We start from the raw sequence: 6,000 nt of genomic DNA on the forward strand, positions 1-6,000 counted from the left end.
CAGAAGCCCCGCCCACATGGTTTACTGATAGACTGGGAAACTCCGCCCACAGGGATACTTTGGAAGGGATGGCGCCGCCTACAGGCTCACCCAGAGAAGAGCCGCTGAGTTTAAACGTCGCCAGCTAACCGTCCCAAAATCCGGGAGAGATGGCCAGCACCTACAGGGTGGCTCACAACCATCTGTGACTCCAGTTCTAGGGAATCCGACGCCCTCTTCTGACCTCCGCCAGCACCAGGCACCCACGTGGTGAACATATACACATACGAAACATAAATACAGGCAAAACACTCACATTAAACTAAATAATTCTAATTTTTTTAAAAGGAAAGAACGCCCTGGCCCTCTCCTAGGCCCATTCATCAAGTTCCTGCTTCTTCATCCCCTGTCGCCGCCCTTCCTTAACTCCCCAGGGAGAACGAAAGCTCCGGCCGCAGGAGGAGACTCAGGTTTCAGTAGGGCCACAGGGAAGGGAGCTAGAGTGGGCCAAGGGATTCAGGGATCTAGTCTGAAACCAGGAAGAGCCCTTGGCCAGGCTCCCTGGCACCTCCCAGGCTGGGTTCCGTTGGATCTGGAAAAAAAAAAAAAAAAAAAAAAAACGGAAGAAAGTGATCTTGGGCAGGGCCTGTTTATGGCTTGGTGAAACCTAGCCCTGGGGAGAGAGAAGTTTCTCCCGAGGGGGAGGGGTAGGCAGGTGTGACTCACCCCTTCTTCACCTACTTAGTGACACCTAAGAGCCTGGGAATTACCCCCAGAGCAGCCAACCAGGTCAGACTGCGAGAAAACAGTTCCACCTTGGCCTGGCCACTCTCACTTCACACCTTCCTAATGTCCCCCACAGAAGGGAAAAGGTTGAACCCAGAACTATGGACTTTCTGGGTGAGAATGCAACACACTGTCACGCCAGGCAGCAACAAACCAAAACCCATCTATCCTTAGACTCGGTATGTAGTAAGGGCTCGAAGGAGGCAGGCAGGAGGCAGGAGGCAGGCAGGCTGCAGGTCTAGGCCCTCGTGACCCTGCTGCAGAAGACAGACACCAGGAAACCTACAAAGACCGGCTCCCACACAAGGCCCACCCACACTTATCTGCCCCAACCAGTTTTGCTTCTCAGATGGCCCTTAGGGGGCCGGAAGTTGGAATGAGACGCCAGAGAGCCCTGGGGCTGCCGAGACCAGAAGGAAATATATAAACCTCCTTTTCCCTGATCCGGAGCCAAGCAAACTTTCGCCGAAAACCCCAAGAGGGAAGCTAAGAGTGCACACATCTCTGTGACATCCTGATAACCCAGAGGGTGGACTGTCACGTGGTGCCCATGAATATGCCCCTTTGGCTTTTTAGTTTGGTTGCGGTTTGCGTTGTTTTTGGTTTTTTTTGAGTCAGGGTTTCTCTGTGTAGTCCTGGCTATCCTGGAACTCACTCTGTAGACCAGGCTGGCCTCAAACTCACAGAGATCCACTTGCCTCTGCTCCCAAATGCAGTTGTGTGCCACCACTAAAATGAATGACGCTGGTGACCAGTGGAAAGGTCACCAGCCATGGCCATGACTACCCAGTTACGGAGAGCTTTATTAGGAGGAAGAGGGGGGTGGGGTACAAGAGAACCAGGCCTGGGAAGGAGCACAAGCAAAGAGCAGAGAGCCAAGGGAAAGATGATGGGATGGGGGGAGAGGGAGCAGAGCAAGAGAGGGGAGGGTACGTCCGGCTTTTTTTTAAGGCGCAGATTGTGTGACCACGCTGGGCGCACGTAGCTGCCAGCGCACACTGATGATGTAAAGTGCAAGACCCCGACCAGCGCATGTGTAATTGGAGTAAGGGCAGAATTTTACCAACCACTGCCTGGCTGTTTTTGTTATTTAAAGCTGGTGATCGAATCCTGGCTGTGCATCTGCTAGGCAAGAGCTCTACCTCTGAACTGCATCCCAGCACTGTGCCCAACTTTTTTTTTTTTTTATGTCAAATTAAACAATAATAATAAGCCAAGCATGATGGTGTACACCTTTGATCCCAGCACTCAGGCAGATCTGAGTCCAAGGCCAGTGTGTTCTACAGAGTGTTCTAGGCCAGTTAGGGCTTCATAGAGAGACCTTGTTTCAAACAAACAAACAAAATAAAAAACCAAAAGTAACAGTAATGATAAAGGAGGTGAAGGATGTGAGCTTGCCAGCATGCGCGAAGCCCCATTGGTTTTGATTCCCAACACTGCAGAAACTGACTGTAGTTGCACTCACCTATCCTAGCACATGGGAGCTAGAAGGGTCTCAGTGTTGCCCAGGCTGGCCTCAAACTCACTATGTACCAGAGGATGACCTTGAGATTCTGCTATCTGAGTCCACCTCCGGAGTGCAGGCATTACAAGCTTGCTTCAGGCTACCACAGGTCGTTTTCTCTGAGTGTCTGGTCAGCCAGCTGTAAACTAAGGCTCTCTCTGTCCTCTCCTTGTGGTTCATTCGTTTCTCCAGGCTCTTCCTAGTTCCCAAGACAATAGCTTAATGTTTACTGGTTTTTGCTAAAGGCTATGACAGGGCCAGGTGTGATGGCTCATGCCTGTAATCACCAGCTACTAGAGAAGTAGAGGCAGGGAGATTAACAACTCAAGGCCAAACCAGGTACAGTGGTGCAAGCCTTTAATCCCAGCACTGGGGAGGCAGAGGCAGTGATCTCTGTGAGTTCGAGACCAACCTGTTCTACAGAGCCAGTTCCAGGACAAACAATGCTACATAGAAATCCTGTCTCAAAACAAAACAAAACAAAAACAAACAAACAAAAAGTTAAGCCTATCGGAGATATTTTGTCAGGTCCTATCTTCAAATTAAAAACAAAATCTGACGGGCTAGGGGTCTAGACTCAGTTTTCAGTATGCCAAGAAGCAAATAAACAAACAAGAAAGCGCTGGTGGGATAAAGCCTGGGTGTGTGAGTCCAGGCCCCAGGATACAAGTGCAGAGGATGAAAACTGATCATCCTATCCCAAACCCTATCCTCTGGCCTCCACAAGTATGCTGTGGCTTGTGCATACACCCATACATACACAGTAGATAAATTAAAATGCAATGGAAATTTAAACTCCAAATAAAATAAAAAGAATAAAAGAATGCATGCCTTACCTTAGTTAGGGTTTTTATTGCTGTGATGAAATACTATGACCAAAAAGCAAGTTTGGAAGGAAAGGGTTTATTTGGCTTACACTTCCATCCCTTAAGGAAGTCAGGACAGGAACTCAAACAGGACAGGGACCTGGAGGCAGGAGCTGATGCAGAGGCCATGGAGAGGTGCTACTCACTGGATTGCTTCCCATGGCTTGCTCAGCCTGCTTTATACAGAACCCAGGACCACCAGCCCAGAGATGGCACCATCCACAATAGGCTGGGCACTCCCCCATTAATCATTGAATGAGAAATGATCTTACAGCTGGATCTCATCGAAGCATTTCCTCAACTGAGGCTCCTTCCTCTCTGATGACTCTAGCTTGTGTCAAGTTGACACACAAAACCAGTCAATACAATACAGACAATGAGATGGATGGAAAGAAGGTCAGAGAAGAGATTTTGTGGCTCCCAACACCAACAGCCACCATACAGAAAACTCCTAGTGTTGGAAAAATAGATACACTCTGAACCTAGTTTTTTGGTTTTGTGGTTTGTTGTTGGGTTTTTTGTTTATTTGTTTGTGTTTATGGGGCTTTTTTTTTTTTTTAAGACAGGGTCTCACAGAGCCCAGACTGACCTTAAACCCATTACATAACCCTGAACTTCATTTAGACTTTTTCTTTTTGCTTTTTGAAACAGAGTTTCTCTGTGTAGCCCTGGCTATCCTGGAACTAGCTCTGTAGACCAAGGTGGCCTCGAACTCAAGAGATCTGCTTGCTTCTGCCGCCCAAGTGCTGGATCAAAGGCATACGCCACCAAGCTGATCTTCATTTAGTTTTTTTATTTTACTTTATATGTATGAATGTTTTTTATCTGCAAGCATATTATTTGCATCAAATGCGTGCCTGTAAGGGGTTATGGATGGTTATGACCCATGATATATGTGCTGGGAATCGAACCTGGGTCCTCTGCAAGAGTAACAAATACTCTTTTTAACCCCTGAGCCATCTCTCCAGTTCTTTTTTTTTTTTTTTTTTTTTTTTTTTAAAGATTTATTTATTTATTATGTATACAGTATGTACGCCTGCAGGCCAGAAGAGGGCCCCAGATCTCATTACAGATGGTTGTGAGCCACCATGTGGTTGCTGGGAATTGAACTCAGGACCTCTGGAAGAGCAGTCAGTGCTCTTAACCTCTGAGCCATCTCTATCTCTCCAGTTCTAACCTTGAACTTTTCTCCCTGCTTCCATGAGCTCTATGGTGTTGGAATTATTTGTATATATCGCCCAGCGCCGTTTAATGTTGTGCTGAAAATCAAACCCAGGGCCTCACACATGCCGGGCGAGCACCCCACCTTCGAAGCCACATTCTCAGGCCCGCCTTTGGGGCTCTCTGGAGGCATCATTGCAGAGGTGAGATTGAACTGCGCAAGGTCATGTCTAGACAAAGAGTACATTCTAAGGCTGATGGATGGAACAGGAGGCAGCCAGCAGGGCCCGTCTGTTCACATTCCTCTTGGTCTCTAAACATTCCTTCCCCCGTGTGATGAAGGGCACAGTGGCCTGAAATGGGGGGCTTATGGTGTATTCCCAGACACCGTAGATAAGAGAACCGCTTTTGCTTTTCAGTATTTTTGGTGTTTGCTTTTGAGACAGGTTCTCTGGGAGCCCAGCCTGTCATTAGACTCCATATATGACCCAATCTAGCCTTGAACTCATAGCAATCCCCCTGCCTCATCTTCCCTAGTGTGAGGATTAAGGAGTACATCACCACATATGGCTTACATTAAAAAATTTTTTTTTCCCAAGAAAAGATCTTTCTGTGGAGCCCAGGCTGGCTTCAAGCTCCTGATCCCCCTGCCTCAACCTCCACATTGTTGAGATTATACATATAAGTAACTGAGCCTGGCTGTTTGTCTGTCTGTCTGTCTTGGTTTTCATTCATGTATCTTATCCAATAACTCCCTCCCCAAGGCAGCCCATAGAAATCAGAACTTTAGTTCTCCAGGGCAGGGCAGACATCCATCTGCCCTCGATTTTCAGTACAGAAGCCCAAAACAAAATTCTCTGGCAGCAGTCAGGGCGCTGAGGCAGGGGGATCCTGAGTGTGAGACCAGCTTGTGTCACACAGTGAGAACTTACCTAAAATACATAAATAAATAAAATTTAGGGGCTGGAGAGGTGGCTCAACAGTTAAGAGCACTGGCTGCTCTTCCAGAGGACCTGGATTAGGTTCCCTGCATCCACATGGCAGACTTATAACCTTTTGTAACTCCAGTTCCAGGAAATCTAATACCCTCTTCTGGCCTCCATAGCACCAGGCCGAAAGTGGTACACACACATAAACACAGGAAAAACACCCATCCACATAAAATAATAGAAACATAAACTTAAAAATTTCTAAGTTAAAAAAAAAAACTAATTACAAAATAAATTAAAATTAAAAATTTAAATTCAGTGTTATAGACCACTTGCTAAAAAAGGAAGTTAAATGCTCTAAATGGTTCCATACCTTCTGAATGGATATAACTAAGGAAAAAAAATATGCATATACATATACATGTATGTACACATGGGACTGGGCACAGAGGCACACATGTACAACTCCTCAGTCTAGGGAGACTGAGGCAGAAAGATAAAAAATCTGAGACAAATTTGGGCTGCACAGTGAGATCTTGTCTCAAAATAAGTAAGTAAATAAATAAACAAATAAACAGCCAGACTCAGGGGATAAAGACACTTAGCACTAAACCTGGGTTCACAAATGTCATCTCTGTGATTCACATAGTGCAAGGAAAGAATGGACTCCTGCAAGTTGTCTTCCGACCTCTGACCTCTGACCTACACACACACACACACACACACACACACACACACACACACGATGGTATACACATGTACATGTGCATGCACA

The sequence above is a fragment of the Peromyscus maniculatus genome, chromosome 23, assembly GCF_049852395.1.
Source record: "Peromyscus maniculatus bairdii isolate BWxNUB_F1_BW_parent chromosome 23, HU_Pman_BW_mat_3.1, whole genome shotgun sequence".
NCBI classification, from domain to species: Eukaryota; Metazoa; Chordata; class Mammalia; order Rodentia; family Cricetidae; genus Peromyscus; species Peromyscus maniculatus.